This window comes from Pleurodeles waltl, chromosome 5 (assembly GCF_031143425.1).
Source record: "Pleurodeles waltl isolate 20211129_DDA chromosome 5, aPleWal1.hap1.20221129, whole genome shotgun sequence".
Classification (NCBI taxonomy): domain Eukaryota; kingdom Metazoa; phylum Chordata; class Amphibia; order Caudata; family Salamandridae; genus Pleurodeles; species Pleurodeles waltl.
The window spans coordinates 1,009,116,919-1,009,135,722 of record NC_090444.1 but is presented as its reverse complement, the minus strand read 5'-3'; positions in this window follow the sequence as shown (position 1 = coordinate 1,009,135,722).

Here is an 18,804-nt window from a genome sequence, read left to right as displayed (position 1 = left end):
AGAAGGTGTGCCAGATAATCGTGGCATGCTGCATGTTGCACAACCTGGCTTGCGACACCAGGTGCCTTTTCTGCATGAGGATGGGCCTGATTATGGTATTGTGGCAGCTGTGGAGCCTGTGGACATTGAGGAAGAGGAGGCAGAGGAAGAAGATATTGACAACCGAAACAACATCATCATGCAGTACTTCAAGTGAGACACAGGTAAGAGACTGGCACTGCTCATCTCATATCTGACTACTGTAAGACATTGGATAAGACAGCCTCTTAACCTCTGTGTGTGGACCCTGACAGTTCACTTTGGCTTTCCATTTCACAGATCTGGGTACCTCATTCTGCCTTCTGCTATGTGTACTGCTGCCTAACCAATGTCATACATTGGTATGTGCAAATGAACATTAACATTGATATTTGTCGAAGAAGTTGTAATAATACATTTGTGAAAGTACAGACTGACTCCAGATTGTTTTGTGATTCAAGGGTGTTTATTTATGGGCTAATGTGTATAGGGGTATGTGGAAGGGGCTGGGGTGATGGTGGAGGAATGTCCATGGTAGAGTCCAGTCTCTTGGTATCACAGGTGCATTTGTCCAAGTGGGCATAGGAAGTGGAGCAATGGCAGTTCAAGGTGGACATGGTAACATTGTGGGACAGAAGGGTGACAATCAGGAGAGTCTTATTTCCTGGTGGGGGTCTTGGCAATGTTCTCTGTTGTGTGCCTGGATCGCAGGGACCTTTTGCAGGGTGGTTCTCCTTCTGCAGCGGTGGAGTGCTGGGTGGCCTGTTGGTCCTGTGGCAGGACCTCCTGTCCACTAGCGCCGGCGGACGTGAAAGGCTGTTCATCGTTCGGGCTGGTGTCAGGGGCCCGGTGGTATGCCACTGTCTCCCTCATGGTGTTGGCCATGTCTGCCAGCACCCCTGCAATGGTGACCAGGGTGGTGTTAATGGACTTCAAGTTCTCCCTGATCCCCAGGTACTGTTCCTCCTGCAGCCGCTGGGTCTCCTGAAACTTGGCTAGTACTGTGCCCATGGTCACTTGGGAATGGTGGTATGCTCCTATGATATTTGAGAGTGCCTCGTGGAGAGTGGGTTCCCTGGGCCTGTCCTCCCCCTGTCGCACAGCAGTCCTCCCAGCTTCCCTGTTATCCTGTGCCTCTGTCCCCTGAACCGTTTGACCACTGCCACTGACCCCAGGTCCCTGATCGTCCTGTGTTAGTGGGATTGCCTGGGGTCCCTGTAGTGGTGGACACACTGCTGATTGACGTGTCCTGGGGACAGTGGCATGGGCCCTCTGAGTGGGTGCTGTGGTGGTGTTTTCTGAAGAGGGAGGTTCTGTGGTGGTTTGGGACTGTGGCATGGGAACCGACTGTCCAGAGGTCCCTGATGGGCCGGGCTGGTCATCTTGATCCAAGCGTGCAGAGCTGCTGTCGTCACTGTGGGCCTCTTCTGTGGCGAGACTGGATATGGCTTGCACCTCCTGTCCGGTGACGTTGTGGAGGGGTCCTGTTGGGGTGTAAATGAATTGTTATTGTATATGTGTGTGCCATCTTGTACAATGGGTGTGTTTCCCTCTACTACTGTGCTTGCAATATTGCCTTGGCCCTTGTGTCAGTGGTGCTTGTGTGCCCTGTGTGAGTCTCTCCCTTGGACATGCTTTGGTGGGGGTGTTCATGCAGGTCTGTGATGGGTGTCCATGCATTGTTGTCAAATGCAGGGCTTGATATTGGGATGTGTGGGTTGTGATAGTGGGGTTTATGTGAGATGTTGGGGTGATGGGTGTGAGGGTAGGGGTTGGGGTTTGTGATGGCATGCAGGTAGGGTGGAGGGGGATATAATAGTAAAGATATGACTTACCAGAGTCCAGTCCTCCTGCTACTCCTGCGAGGCCCTCAGGATGCATGATCACCAAGACTTGCTCCTCCCATGTTGTTAGCCGTTCCACCACTTCCTGATGTCATTCCGTGTTCTTGGATGCTGTCCCACTGCGTTGACCCTGTCGATAATTCTCCACCTTAGCTCCATCTTCCTTGCAATGGATGTCTGCTGCACCTGTGATCCGAATAGCTGTGGCTCTACCTGGATGATTTCCTCCACCATAACCCTGAGTTCCTCCTCAGAAAACCTGGGGTGTCTCTGAGGTGCCATGATGTGGTGTGAGTGATGTGTGAGGTGATGTTAGATGTGATGTGTGGGGTGATGTTCTGGGGTGTGTGGTGTTTTGTGTGTGGATGGTGTATGAGGGATGGTGGTGTGTGCCTCTGGATGCTGGTGTTGTCTTTGCTTTTCTCTATCTCTGCTTCTTCCAAAAATGTCATTGTAAGAGGTTGTGCATAATGTGGGTGTGTCTTTTATAGTGTTGTGGGTGTGTGGGTGTGGTGTGTGTATGTGTGTCCGGTGTGTGTCGTTTGAATTGTCCAATGTGGTTGTGTTTTGTAAATGTGTGTGTATTTTGAGCGCAGCGGTTTGTACCGCCAATGGTTTACCGTGGTTGAATGACAGCTGCGTTGATTCGTGGGTCGTGATAGTGTGGGTCGTGATAGTGTGGGTGTATTCCTGTTGGCGTGACGGTGTGGGTTTTGGTATTGCCAATTTATCACTGACCTTTGCTGTGGCGGACTTGTATGGGTGTCTGTATTGTAGAGGATTTCTAAGTGTGGGTCATATTACCCGTAGCGGATTTCCGCCACCGACACGTATGTTGGCGGCCGCCAGCACGGCGTTCAGCTTTACTGCCAGGTTTGTAATAAGAGCCTATATCTGTGCCGTAACACAATATATTCACAGTACAAAAAAGGGCTACCCACTTTCGCTCCTTTTTCATCAGTGGATGTTGCAGTTTACAAGAACTGGCTCGTCAGGAAAGCGAGTGACCTAGACGATGAACGACTGCAACTTCAAGGCCATAGTAGACTTGAAGTGCTGCCTTCAACGTTTCCAGATCATGGTGATGGCTCCAAATCCAGGGTCATGTTGCAAATGCAGCAGGAGCACCCATTAGTCATTGAACATTAGCCTGCACCTAAACCTATAGGATCAACATCCCTTTCACTTCCAACATCTACAATGGGCTAACTTATGAATATCCCACTAATTAAATCAAGTGCACAGGCTGCTCTGAAATAAACAATGTCCACAACTTTGAGGATGGAGGTCATAGTACAACAATCTCTGGATAACTAAACAGAGGTCGACTTGGATTGGCATGGGGAAAAGGAAAAGTGGGCAGAGCTCAGTAGGTTGGAAATGAATGATCTTATATGTCATACAGTCAGTGTATCCTCATAGCTGGTGTTCAAGGCATCTAACGCTACTATCACGGTCAGGAGGACCCATCTCTCTTTAACACCCGGAGAGATTGATGATAATTAAAATGAGTAACATTTCATCCCCAAAAATTATATGGCCCCATAAGACACAAGTGTAGCGCATAAGCATCCTCCTAAAAACCTCTTTTTAAGATGAGCTCTTCTTCCTGGATTAAAAAAACACATTGACAAAAATAGGAATGTCTTCTGTAAAAAACAAAAAAACGAAAAAGGAAAACCAAACAAAAGGAAAAAAATGTTTAAGGCCCTCATTACAACCCTGGCGGTAGGTGGTAAAGCGGCGGTAACACCGCCGACAGGCCGGCGGTAAAAAAATTGAATTATGACCGCGGCGGAAATCGCCAACATAGACAGCCACTTTAACACTCCGACGGCCATGGCGGTACAAACAAACAGCATGGCGGTCACCGCCAACAGACAGGCGGAAGACAATGTACCGCCCACACTATTATGACAGGCCAATCCGCCACCTTTTCCGGGGCGGATTCAACGCGAACAAAAACACAGCAGAAACAGGACTTGGAAGGGGAAACACTCACCTCTACATATTCCACGAGGAACCAGGAAGCCATGGAGCCTGAACTCCAAATACTCCCTGCGATTGTCTTCCTGCTCCTCTACCAGGTGCACGACCGACTGTGGCGACGACCACGGTGAGTACTGCACCTACGACACAGGGGAGGGAAAAGAGAGTGACACACACACGCAACACCCCCAACCCCAACCCCACCCTCACCCACAACACACACACCAATACATGCTGAAACATTACATTTACACCCCCAACCCCTCTGGACGAACGCAAGGACAAAAGGAAATGAGTTGAACAATTGTAATCATGTAAAATCCATTAATCAAAAATGTATATACACTATAAACATATATGTACACCAAGAATTAAAGTACAGGTACTGCACCACTGGGCCCAAAATGCATGGGCGAGGCACACTCAAGATACCCGATCGAAATGGAGAGAACACTGCAGGGGCATCAGATTGAAAAAAAAAACACAGGCACCTCAGGGGGAAGGGAAGAGGGGGCACCTCAGCCGGATGAGTGCACGACGCCAGCTCCACGAGGGGGCTCCATGCCCATTGATGTATCCTGGGGAGTGCAAAGCCACAGTCTCTCAAGTCTCTCCAGTGGGTGGTTTGCTCACTGCTTTATCCTGGGGAGTGCAAAGCCACAGTCTCTCACGTCTCTCCAGTGGGTGGGGTGCCCACTGCTTTATCCTGTGGAGTGCAAAGCCACAGTCTCTCAAGTCTCTCCAGTGGGTAGTTTGTCCACTGCTTTATCCTGGGGAGTGCAAGGCCACGGTCTCTCAGGTGGATGCCTTTCTCCACTGGTTCTGGAGGGGGCTTTATGCCCAGAGTGCTTCACTCTCCCAAGGACTGAGGTAGTGGATGTGATACTTCACTGGTTCTGGAGGGGGCTTGGTGCCCAGAGTGCTTCATCCTGCCAAGGACTGAGGTAGTAGATGTGATACTCCACTGGTTCTGGCTGTGCTTGCGGCGGGGTCAGTAGCGGCGGTGCTTGCGGCGGTCGTTGGTGCGGCGGTGCTTGTGGCGGTCATTGGGCCGGCGGTGCTGGTGGGGCCTCACTGACTGCGGTGCAGGTGGCTGGCTCACTGACTGCCGTGCTGGTGTCTGGCTCACTGACTGCTGTGCTGGTGGCGGTGTGAGTAGCGGCTGTGCTGGTGGCGGGCTTACTGACAGCGGTGCTGCTGAAGGGCACAGTGTCTGCGGGGCTGGTGAAGGGCTCAGTATCTGGGGTGCTGTCCGTGGCGGTGGTGCATGTGGCGGTGCCAGTGGCGTTCTTGTCCACCGTGCAGGTTGGCGGTGACATTGACTTGCCCTTCTTTTTCAGGCCCTTCCCCACCTTGGATAGTGGCGCAGCTGTCTTGCCACTCGTAACTATTGTCTTGGCTGAGACCTTGGTGGCAGGTGTTTTGGCATTCTCCCTCCGGGATATGGGCAACTTTATCTGTTTTGGAGGTGGGGGAATGTCCTTGGCCTCGCTCCTTGGGACACTGGCAGCCCTGCTGCTTGGCGCACTCCAGAATCCGGTTACTGCTGGCACCACTGTGCCCGGTGATGTGGTGGCTGAGGTGCTGGTTTGGGACCTGGAAAGGCGGGCCCTAGGGGACGGAAGGGGTGGGGGAGGTGAACGGAAGAGGTCAAGGTTTGACAGGAAAAGTTTTTTAGACACACTGGGATGGGTAGATGGAGGGGGTTTGGGAGTGGAGGAAGAGGTAGTGGTTGTAGGAGGTGTTCGTTTGCTGACCTTGGGTGAAGGTGCATGGGCTGGAGGCTGTCGTGAGGTGGATGGCCGTTGGGTGGGTGTGTGACTGCGTTTGTGTACTTTGGGAGGAGGGCTCACAGACACACTGGTAGAGGACACAGGGGATGTGTGAATGGTAGTGGGGGTGGTGATTGCATGTGAGCAGTGTGTGGTGATGGGCATGCTGGAGGTAGTGGCTGAGGATGTAGTGCATGCAGGTGTGAGTGGAGACGTGACAGGGATGGAGGTGGGAGACGTGGAGTAGGGGGACACAGTGGAGGCAGTGGATGTTGGTATGTGTGCATTGGTATGATGCTTGTGTGAGTGCCTGTGGGATGTGTGGTGCTTATGGTTGCCATAGCTACCCTTGTGTGTTGCGGTGTGTGCATGCTGGTCTGATGGTGTGCTTGGGATAGGCTGTGTAGGAAAGTACCATCTTGCCTGGCATGTTACCCCCATTTTTCACTGTATATATGTTGTTTTAGTTGTATGTGTCACTGGGACCCTGCCAGCCAAGGCCCCAGTGCTCATAAGTGTGCCCTGAATGTGTTACCTGTGTTATGACTAACTGAGGCTCTGCTATCCAGAACCTCAGTGGTTATGCTCTGTCATTTCTTTCCAAATTGTCACTAACAGGCTAGTGACCAATTTCACCAATTCACATTGGCATACTGGAACACCCTTATAATTCCCTAGTATATGGTACTGAGGTACCCAGGGTATTGGGTTCCAGGAGATCCCTATGGGCTGCAGCATTTCTTTTGCCACCCATAGGGAGCTCTGACAATTCTTACACAGGCCTGCCACTGCAGCCTGAGTGAAATAATGCACACATTATTTCACAGCCATTTTTCACTGCACTTAAGTAACTTATACTTCACCTATATGTCTAACCTTTACCTAGTAAAGGTTGGGTGCTAAGTTACTTAGTGTGTGGGCACCCTGGCACTAGCCAAGGTGCTCCCACATAGTTCAGGTCAAATTCCCCGGACTTTGTGAGTGCGGGGACACCATTACACGCCTGCACTACACATAGGTCACTACCTATGTGTAGCTTCACAATGGTAACTCCGAATGTGGTCATGTAACATGTCTAAGATCATGGAATTGCCCCCTCTATGCCATCCTAGCATTGTTGGCACAATCCCATGATCCCACGGGTCTCTAGCACAGACCCGGGTACTGCCAAACTGCCTTTTCAGGGGTTTCACTGTAGCTGCTGCTGCTGCCAACCCCTCAGACAGGTTTCTGCCCTCCTGGGGTCCAGCCAGGCTTGGCCCAGGAAGGCAGAACAAAGGACTTCCTCAGAGAGTCCCACTGGCAATCCATCGCTTCGAACAGGTGGGTGTTGCAGCTAGTCCAAAGGGGCTACTCCCTCTCTTTCAAAACAACCCCTCCATCCATCCATGCCACCACCCTACGATCAGATGACGGACAATCATCTGTCCCTTCTCCGTGAGGAAGTTACAGCTCTCTTGGTCAGGGGAGCCCTAGAGAGGGTTCCAGTGCCAGAAGTTGGCTGTGGTTGTTATTCCCACTACTTTCTGGCCCCAAAAAAGTACAAGGATATTCACCCTATCCTAGACCTTCAATTCCTCAGTATCTTCCTCAAGAAGGAGAAGTTCAAGATGCTCACATTGGCTCAGGTCTTGTCTGCCCTGCACCCAGGAGACTGGATGGTGGCGATTGACTTGCAGGAAGCTTATTTCACATCCCTATCCTGCCTGCCCACAGACATTACTTGCGGTTCAATATAGGCCACAAGCATTTTCAGTTCACCGTGCTCCCCTTTGGCCTTACCAGTGCCCCTTGAGTGCTCACCAAGGTGATGGTGCTGGTTGCAGCTCATCATGGGTTTCAGTCTTCCTCTATCTCGACGACTGGCTGTTGAAAGGTGAGCTCGCCCCAGGCCATCGTCTCCCACCTCCAGACTACAGCGGATCACCTCCATTTGCCAGGGTTCACTATAAACGTGCCGAAGACACATCTAACTCCCTTTCAGACTCTCCTTTTCATAGGAGCTGTTCTGGACACAGTGCAGTTTCGAGCTTATCCTCCCGAGCAGCGAGTCCTAGATATTCAGGCTATGATACCGATGTTTCAGCCTCTATCCTGGATTTCGGTGAAAATGACTCTGAAGCTGCTGGGCTTCATGGCCTCCTGCAGCCTGCTGTTGACACATGCCAGATGGCATATGCAGGCTCTGCAGTGGGGCCTGAAGTTCCAGTGGGCGCAGCATCAGGGGAATCTCTCTGACATGGTCCAGAACTTGGAGGGAACTGCGAAACATCTGCAGTGGTGGTTAACGAACTGTGATTGGGCCAGAGGCAGATCCTTCTCCTTTCCTCAACCAGATCTGACAGTAGTGGTATTGAGGAGCCACCTGGGAGAGGTGGAGATCAGAGGCATCTAGTCTCCGGCAGAAACGGGACTCGACATCAACATGCTGGAGCTCCATGTGATCCAGCTGGCATTGAAAACCTTTCTTCCCTCTATCAAGAGAAACATGGTGCAGGTGCTCACTGACAACACCACTGCCATGTGGTACTGCTGAAAGCAGGAACAAGTGGGGTCATGGACGCTTTGTCAGGAGGCTCTGCACGTCTGGACAAAGCTGGAACAGCAGGGCATATCCCTGGTGGTTCAACATCTGGTGGGCTCTCTGAACGCCGGAGCGGACAAGCTCAGACGAAAATGCCTAGCAGAGCGAGTCTCCACAAAGTCTCCTCCTTCAGTGGGGAGAGCCTTGGTTAGAACTGTTTGCCTCCACCAAGAATGTGCAATGTCCGCAGTTTTGCGTGTTGGAGTTTCCAAAGCCACAATCGCTCTGAGGCGCTTTTTGTCTTGAGTGGAGTTCAGGCTTCCTGTACACCTTTCTGCGCACACTACTCCTGCCCAGAGTTCTCAAGAAGATCAAGAGCGACCTGACACAGGTAATCCTTGTGGTTCCGTGCTGGGAACGGAGAGTCTGGTATCCTGAGCTGCTATGCATATCCATCGATCCTCTGATCGGACTGTTCTTTTGGGAGGATCTTCTGTCGCAGCAGCAGGGGAGGGTTCTTCACCAGAACCTGTCCACACTTTGCCTCTTTGCATGGAAAATAAGCAGCAGCAATTGACAACCTTTGACCTTCCTCCTAGAGTCTGTAATGTAATCTCGGCAGCCAGCCATCTATCCACCAAAACAGTATGCGCCTGTCATTTGAAGAAATTTGTTGCATGGTGTACAGATAAGTCTGTTGTCCCCCTTTCTGCCCCTCTCTCTAAGGTCTTGTTGTTCATCCTTTCCCTCGCCCAGCAGGGCTCTGCACTGGGCACCCTTACGGGATATGTGTCCTAAATGTCTGCTTTTTTTAAGGCTGCCTGATCAGCCTTCTTTTTTTAAGTCTTCTCTGGTACATAGGTTCCTGAAATCATCATTCATTGTGCCCCAATGACATCTGAATTTGTTTCTGACTTTTTGTTGATGTGCAGTCCTTTCTAGCCTCTCCACAATTGTCCTTTCAGGCTTCTCACACTGAAAACAGCCTTCTTTGTGGCAGTTACATCTGCCAGCAGAGTGAGTAAGCATCAGGCCTGATCATTGAAGACGCCCTACCTTTCCATCTATCCTGACAAAGTGGTGCTTTGCACTAGGGCCTCTTTTCTGCCAGAAGTGGTCACACCCTTTCATGTAGGCCAGTCCTTCACCTTGCCTACTTTTTATGCACCCCCACACCCTTCTATGGAAGAGAAGAGACTGTACCACCTGGACCCAAAAAGGGCGCTGTTGTTCTACCTTGATCATACAATAGTTTATGTGGGTGCAAAGAAAGGTCAGGAAGTGCAGAAGAGGACCATCCCCATTTGATCGTACAGGACTTTCTACTTAGAACTTGGTTTGCAAACCTACCTCTGGGGATGGTATTGCTTGGGTATCTATTCAAAGGTAGGGAATCTGCAGCTAGAAGTCTCCATCAGATGACAAGTTACTTACCTTTGGCAATTGCTTATCTTGTAGAGACTATGGCCCTCATTACAACCTTGGCAGACGGCGGAGGCCGCCCGTCAAGGTTGAACTGCCAAGCGGCCACCTATGCGGCCGCAATCCCACCAGCTGCATTTCAACATCCCTGGTGGGCCGACGGGGATGTTGGCCGTAACATTGCAGCCGGCTACTAATGGAGCCGGCGGTGTTGCGGCCATGCGCCGGGTGCAGCTGCACCCGTCATGCTTTTCACTGTCTGCTGTGCAGCTAGTGAAAAGCAGGGTGGGGCTTTGCCTGGGGGCCACCAGGGGCCCTGTGACTCCCCTTCCCGCCAGCCTTTCAATGGCAGTAGATGGACAGGCTGGCGGGAAGGGAAGTCATAATCCTCAGGGCAGCGCTGCAAGCAGCGCTGCCCTGGAGGATTATACCTGCCGGGACAACGATGGCAGAAAACCGCCAGTCCCAGAAGTCATAATATGGCGAATTGTACTGCCAGCCTGTTGGCGGTATGATTGCCAATACAACCCTGGCGGCCTTTGACCGCCAGGGTTGTAATGAGGGCCTATATCTCGCTGCAGATTTCTTACCAACCCTGCCATCCTCCCCTCTCTGCAAACTAATTTCCAGGTGCAAGGGCACCCCTTTCAGGGCCTTAGTTTTGACACACCAATAGTTCTTGTTCTTCAAGGCTCTGTGCTTCTGGCGTGGAAAGTCATGAAAAGAAACTGATATTGGCATGCCTGGGAGGCACCTCAATAGCACCCACTAATACATACAAAAGAACAAACCAATATACCCATGTAGGCCTGGGTGATAACGTAAAAAAAGTGAAAGTTCGGAAAAGGGATTATTCACAAATAAACTTTTTTAACTAATTGGTTAAATATTTCAGATGTCGAGAAGTAACATCGGAACCAAATTCAATAGTTACTTGATGTCAGGTATGATTCTGATTATGTCTTTGTTTCTGAGGACATCCTACCTAATTAGGTAGTTGCATAAGCTAAACATAGGACTCTGAGGTACCCTCCATCAGCCATGACTCACAATATTACTGCCATTGTCAGTGGCAAAGAATTCAATGCTTAGACTTTTGAATTGAAATCATTCATAGACTTTGGTATTAAATTAATTCACAGTGCTTGCAGCTGCATGTGTTTTTGCCATGGAGAACATTGCTCACTTTTCATGCCTCTGAGTGCCTTCAAAAGGATCAGCAATGGTGTGACCGACTGCTAGACTTTGCTTAACCTCCTTGAAGGCAATCCAAAGTGAAGCGATGCACATGTAGTTTGTGGCTTAATAACTGGTCCACATTTCTGTGGTGAGGTGGATCGAGTGAGCAGTGATCTCCTTCATTGCTTTAATTTTAATAGCCAATTCCGGCACTTGATGGTACTGCACTGGCACCGCACCAGTTGAAAAATAGGTCTGGCTTGGAACCTTTCATTTTGAACAGAGGGCCTCCACAAATTGAAGAAACCCCTTTCCACCCACAAAAGGAAAAAGGGTGGAGTTCAAGCGTTAACATAAGCTTCTTTTTCCCCTCCTTCATGTCTTGGCTTGGGGGCTCCAAACCACCCCACAATCATCTAATAGAGGCATGGAGAAAATAAGGGCAGTGCTCCTTTTTCTCGAGGAGATAGTGAAACCATGTTTCCATTGGAAGCACAGTATTGCTCTTTTACAGCAAGCTCAATTTCCTGCTATGCCCCTACCACTGGAAAATCAGGTGTAAGCAGAGTTGCGTTGCTGTTGAGTTTTCTATGAAGAATCTGTTTGCTGCTGGGACAATTCAATTTCTGGTTCACTGCACTCAGCCATGACTGCCATGCATCACTGAGAGACATCTGCTTCGGTTTTGGAGTTGGTACATTGTTGATCCTAATATGATCTTTCTCCCAACGTCTTCATCTTCAAAAGAGGATGCAGCTTTGAGGATGCAGCTTCTATGCCGTATTAATGCCATTGATTGCAACAGATTTCTGACTGTATGCTTTCATGGTAGGACCTGCTTCTTTAAGGCATCTTCTTTACTTCTTCTGTTGGTGGAGCAGAAGAACTTAGTAGAGAGGTCTCTGGACTCTACTGTCAGCTAATTCACAAACTTCTTTCTAGCTCAGTCAGTATCCTCAAGTATCCGCAGTCAATAAGAATGAAGAGAGTGAGACATGGCAATTTTTGCCAATGCAATACAAGTCATCAGCAGTGCACCTTCATAATTATAATGTTCAAAATTGATTAATAATGATATAGTTTTCAAAATGTATTTAAATAAAAAAAAACTGGTGTCTATCCAGGGCCCATGGGGCCGCTATGGAAGGGCAGAAAAAAATTGAATAAATTAATAAATAGCTGGTGCCATCCAGGGCCATTGGTGCCCATGTTGGAGGCAAGCACAAAAATACCTAAATATAAATAAAAAGTTGATGTTCCTTCATATTAATAGCAGTGTACTAATATCTACTCAACCAGCCACAAGCACAAAAAAGATCTGAGCAGGCTTGGACAACAAAGAAGAATTGGCCACCACACACTGGCTCCACAAAATGGTGGTCGATCACCACATGGCCAGCAAAGAAGGTGTCATGGAGAGCAAAGAGGAAATGGCCACTAATGGCATACACACACACAGTCAAACACACAGTATACAGACATGGTAGTCTCTCACAGTGCAAGAAGAAAACAAGGAGAACATGTCTGTTATAACCTGTCTGGAGTCACTTTGTCCCCGTCACCAACAAAAACTTGCAGGATTGCAGGGAAAGGTGTGGCCCTTTTGTATAGCACCAGTCAAGCAGCAACAATACATAAAAGAAAATCCAACCAAGATAAATATAAAATAACAGTGCAGCAAAATGGAAACAGTGAACATTTTTTAATATAAACATTATAAATGGCCAAAATGCAAAGAGCACAGAGCAACAGTTGCACCTGAAAAATAGTTTTAGAAGTTGAAGCAAAACAATTACAATCTCACACACCTACACACAAACACAAAAACTTGGGCAATCAGAAACACATGGGGTAGCACAAAGGAAAATATCTGGTAACATGGACCTGGCCTCATGGGGCCACCCCAGTCATAGCCACCAGCAGGTACATGCAGACAAAAAATAATCTAAATTGCTGTGAGTAGAAGGCCGTCCACAAATCCCTGAAATATAAAAAAAATATCTCTAGCACATTAGCAGTGAGAATTTGAAAAATACAACCCAACCACGGTCTACTGCAAACTAGGTCCCAAAAAGTCAGATGCTCCACGGTTGAAAACAAATCTGGGCAAAATTCACAAAAACCCAAGTAAACAAAAGATGAAATATTAACCCAAACACAATGAAAATAAAAAGGCAACACAAATAGCAGTGCCTACTTAGAGAAACATTCTGCAAAGAACTGAACTGAATTTACTTATTTGTCCAAAAAAGTAATGATTCCATGAATGGATGATGCCGCAGAGATTGCAGACAAAGAGTGATACTTCACCTCCAAATCCAAAATGACCAAGGACTGGAAAAAGTACAGGGAGTAATCTTTAGGTCAGGAAGAGGAAGTTAATACTGTATGTACAATAACTCCACTTTATATGGCACTTCCTCTGTAGACCCCAAAGTAAAATACATTTACTTTGCTCTCAAAAATCATCATAATGGCCTCCCTGTTAAAGCAAATTAACTCTGAATTAATTTTTGAGTTAACTTTATCAGTGCCCAGGGTTCATACTATTACATATCTTGTGATTACCCATACAGATCAATTGGAATGGGCCTCTCATATCTCAAAGTGCATAATAAAACTGGACTACCATATTGGAGGACTGTCAAAAGCCCAATAGGGCCCTTATTCACTTCCAGTCTCCATTGTGATATTTGTTATAACGATCAAGCGGGGGGGGGGGCTTATTGATTAGTGTTAAAGAAAATACTTAAGCGACCCGGGTCAAGAAATCTACTCTGGATTACGTATATGGGTGAAACCCTGAGAGTGATAGGGAACAATAATCTGCGGGAGGCCCCGCAAGAGGTTTCTGTATCTATCCCAAAAACAGTCCTTAAGGTAAACTATTCTCAGTACAAACTAATCACCTTGTTATCTAGGACTACTCAGAGTCTCCTGACTGACGTTTTTCTCCAATAAAAGGATGGCTATAAGCAGAGGACTATCTTGATGAGATCCAGCCCGCACAGGCAAGGGATCTAAATAAACAATTTTGGTTTGGGACGCTGATGCTAGATCAATTTACTGTTGGGTGGGCTGGTATCATAAGAAACACTCAGCTGACTTGCCTGTCTTGCGGAACATCACCAGAGACTGTGGTTCATGTTCTTTTCTTTTGCCCTGAATATAAGTGGGCGATGGACAAATGGTTGATCCCAATATGCCGTTGTTTTAAGATTTTTATCTTGCACGTGGCGAATTTGGTGCAAATTTTGTTCCCTAAAAGTCGAGGTAGCAATTATTTAACCCATTTGAGTATTAAGTTATGTGTCGCTAGAGCTGTCCTCCCTCTTGTCCTCTGAATCCCCTGATTAACTTTGTATAGTGTTTCTACTTACCTGGAATGGCACTAATGTTTGGTATTTTTTTGTAGTTGTTATATAGTATTTTCACTTTTTAGTCTTGATTTTTTAGTATTTTACTATTGATTGTTCCAGTGATCTTTTATGTATTTATTGTATTACAACGTTTTATTGAAATTCGATATTTTAAACTGTCCCTTTATGGCTTTAATGCCGAAATAAAGATCACGATGATGATGTAACTCACTTTCTCAATGGTATTTGTTCAGTCAAAAAGAGAAGTATGGCACAAAGTCACATAGATTATTTTACCAGGAGAAAATGAATATTGCATAAACGTGAGTGTGACATTGTGTAATGTTGCAGATAGATTGTTTTGTCAGGTATGTATCACGCCTTAGCCTGCTGTATTCAAAGAATATGGTGATAGTAAAGTATGGCGAGGAACTGGAGTTTTGCTAGATGTGATTACGGATTCATGTAATTTACTCTAAATATGTGAACAATTAATGAATGCCTTCTGTATTGCATTAATTGGTAACTTCCCATCCATGATAAACAGCAAGCAGCAGTGTTCCGAAAAGTTGCAAGTCAAAAGAAAGACTTGTAAACTAAATTGATTGAGTACAGTTGCATCTCTCACAGTTCTCACTGAAACAATTCCAAAATGTACAGTCGCTACATTGACCCACAAGAATACAGCTTCAGTGTTAATGTAGAATGTTTTGCACACAATTACCTGTTAATACTTACCTTCTCAGTAACTCCTCAAGCTCGATCTTTTTAATGTGTTATTTTCTTTTCATCTAGTGAGAGAACAGCAGTGGATTCTTCTTATATACACGAGTTTGATGAAATAATTAAAGAAGCAAGGGGCATCGAAACACAATTGAAACAAAAGAGGGAAAGCTTAAGGAATAGACTGACAATGATTGCAAACACACTGCAAAGATGAAGCAAATGTTAGATTAAACATATGTTGGACTGGTAACACATGTTTGCAAAAGAATATCAGATATTTGAGTTGTATTTTTTGTAATGTGCCATTCTATTTTTATAACCCACATCTCTTAAGAATACAGCTTCAGTGTTAATGTAGAATGTTTTGCACACAATTACCTGTTAATGCTTACCTTCTCAGTAACTCCTCAAGCTCGATCTTTTTAAGTGTAATTGTCTTTTCATCTAGTGAGAGAACAGCAGTGGATTCTTCTTATATACACGAGTTTGATGAAATAATTAAAGAAGCAAGGGGCATCGAAACACAATTGAAACAAAAGAGGGAAAGCTTAAGGAATAGACTGACAATGATTGGAAACACACTGCAAAGATGAAGCAAATGTTAGATTAAACATATGTTGGACTGGTAACACATGTTTGCAAAAGTATATCAAATATTTGAGTTGTATTTTTTGCAATGTGCCATTCTATTTTTAAAGCAGTTAAAATAAAATTGACTGTCATTCGTATTATTTTAGTAAGTATTGTGTACATGGAAATTGAATTGTTGAGTGATTTCATCAACAATACAAACATTTAGTTTACTCCACTTCAGTCAAAAAATGAATCAACAAGCAAAGACTGTTCACGACTTTGTTGAAAACAATGGAAGGCAGCTGTAGTAGCCATGTGTTAATTGCCACAAGTATTCCAGTGCACTAAGCAACAACCCCTTCCTCTTCTCAGCCTGTCAAATTGATCTTTAGAGCTTTGAAGTAGAGTGAGAGGGGAAGTACCCTTCGTCGCTCAGCTCACTTTCTCTCCTTTTTATCAGTGGTAAAACGAACCATATAGAGGTTGGGGGCCCATTGACCAGAACCCTCACTTTTCCCATGTCACTGTTGTGCCACTATCTCTACGTTATATAGTAAAGGAGAGATTGAATAATTTAGTTGGTTAGAAAAAAGTGTGACATCCCTCTTCGTAGACCTGCAGCTCACCCATGCACATCCCTTGCCACGGCGGACAAATGAAGTGCAGCACAAGTGGAACCAAGAGTTTGACGTTTACACATTCAGTTTTCCAGTGAAATTTCCTTAAAGGTGACGTGCTTCCCTCGGATATTGTAATGGCTGCATCAAGCTAGCCCAACACTAAACAATCACTCCCTAGTCAAAGGTGAGAGAAAATAACAATTGATAAGTTGTTTAATACCAGTACTGCATAATGCACTTGGCTATTACGCTATAATGGTGGTGTACTGTTGCTGATTGTTTGGCAGATTATACTTGATAATTATTAGTTAGTAGCACAGTATGCCTTGTATTTGTTTTATGAGAGTTCTCTTTAAAGAGCCTTGTCATAATTATTAAGGCTTCATTAGTCTACATTTTGTGATCATAGTAGGTCAATTCAACACCTGTTAATAAGGTGCTGCTCACAAGGTTGGCATAGCACCACAGTCGTTTTGCTGCGAATTTGTCCTTTATACCTGTAGGTGGCATCAACCGGCATTAATGGCAAATCACCCAAATGTATATAACGTGTCATATTTTGAAGAAAGTATTTCAATATTTTATTTCATATCAATGCTATGCCTACTTCATAATGTTTATTTATGTGTGTTGCAATATTTGTATACCGTTGTGATAGCAGGAGCATGGCTACCAGATTTGTGTTTGGCAATGTTTCTTGCAGTAAAATAACAATGGAGTACTTTATATATCTAAATGTGTTGTTCAGTTATATGAAGCAAATGTTAAGTTTATGATCAATATCTCCTCTCCAATCTTCCACTTTAATATATTCTCACCATGGTTTGTTAAAAAATTCTCCATATTTGGATCATTATTAATATTTAGAAGTTATAGTATAGGGCAACCCGCTATACATAGATTTGTAAGAAACATATATTTTTGCCGATCAGAATAAAACGTTGCTTAGAAATTATAAAATGGGCTCTTTAAGATCTCTTTTCAAATTCCCCTTAAAAGTGAATAATGTAAGAAACCTAGAACAGATGCAAAGAAGCTTTATATAGGGGAATTGGATGCTCAAGGAAGTCATTACCTAAATTTGCAATTAGACCTGAAATTTTTTACACCCTTTGCATTTTTTCCAATATGGTACTTGTACAGATCAAACTATGACACTTACTATGAGTTTCACACCGGCACAGATTTACTAAGGACTTGCATTGTCCCTGCATAATGCAAGTTGTCGCAAGGCAACACAAGTTCCTAACTGAGAATTACCAAGCCATTCAAGGGGCAATTTGTGCCACCTTGTGGCTCTGAAAAAAAAATTGTAATGCAGTGCTGCGTTGTGATACACTGCTTCTGGTAGGTGTTGCATGGGTGGAGCATGGGCATGTCATTGCATCCACCCATGGATTTTGGCGCATTCCCAGATTTACTAAAGCTATTAAACATGGGAAGGTGCCAAAATGCTATGCCTTCCCCAGTGAGGTATAACGAGGAGAAATATCCTTTTTCTCTCGTCATTAATGCCTCTTTCTATGCTTGGTGCATTCCACTTCACAAACAGAACAAGGAAAATGCCTCCAAGTGTTGTTTTTGTGCAGGATGTTGTCTCTTCCTGCACAAAAACAATCATGCCTGCAAGGGTGATTGGATTGGCACAAGGCCACACACAGTGCAACAGCACACGAAGAGAGCAAAAATGCTCCATATTTTTGTAAATGTGGAGCATTTCTGCTCTCTCCCTTTCATGCAGCAACTTTGCGTGATGCCCTGCGTTACGTGATAGATTAGCTACTACCTTCTCAAGCTTTTTATGTGAAGTTCTTTTAAAGCAGCTCACACAGTTCACCACATTCACACAGTCACCATGGTGGCTCACTTTGACTAGGTGGCCCTTCTGTTCTTCTGTTATTGGAAATCTTCTCAAAATTATAGCGCCTTGTTCATTATCCGACTCCCTGACTGCAGCAGAGAACCATATTTTTCTACTAATGTCATATACTACTGAGACAAAGAGAAGGCATTTTGCCTGTAATAAAATCTGGGAATTATCAGGAAGTGCTCTATTTCTTAGTCAGACATGAATACCACTTGGTGGCAGCTGAATTGTATTCCCTAATCCAATAAAATGGTTTCCACAGGCACATTGTAGAGTCCATTTAACACCTCCAAGAGAGCTATGTAATTTCCAACACTATTCCAAAGTTTCCGATGGTGAGAACTTCAAAGTCAGTGTCTTCTCCTCATCACACAACTCTCCCTTTTAAAGGCTTTGGTTCAGATTTCAATGCTTTTAGGCTAATATGAAAATTTGTGTCCTTGAGGTTTGAACTTAAGGTCCCAACAAATGACAAAATGACTGGTTCATGGAAGCCTTGTAACCATTAACAGCAATTCACTTTCCTTACATGCAAGAACATAATCAGCTAGTTCCTGCTAAGTCAAAAGACTATCATCCAAGGTCAAGGAACTATGGGCCTGATCTAGATCGGGACAGAGGGGAATACTCTGTCGCAAACATGACGGTTATCCTGCCTGCCATATTACAATCCCATTATATCTAATCAGGATCATAATAAGGCGGACAGGATATCTGTCACGTTTGTGACGGAGTATTGCCTCCCCCCATATCTAACTGAGGTCCTGTCTCCACAAAGCAGCTGTACACTAAGAGGCTCACTTAGGCTAGTAAAACATGGTAAGAGTTGGATACCTTTAAGGAAACACTATTCTACCATCTCACAAACATGATTGAGCCTTCTTCTGTGATGTATCATGGGTCCTTCTGTT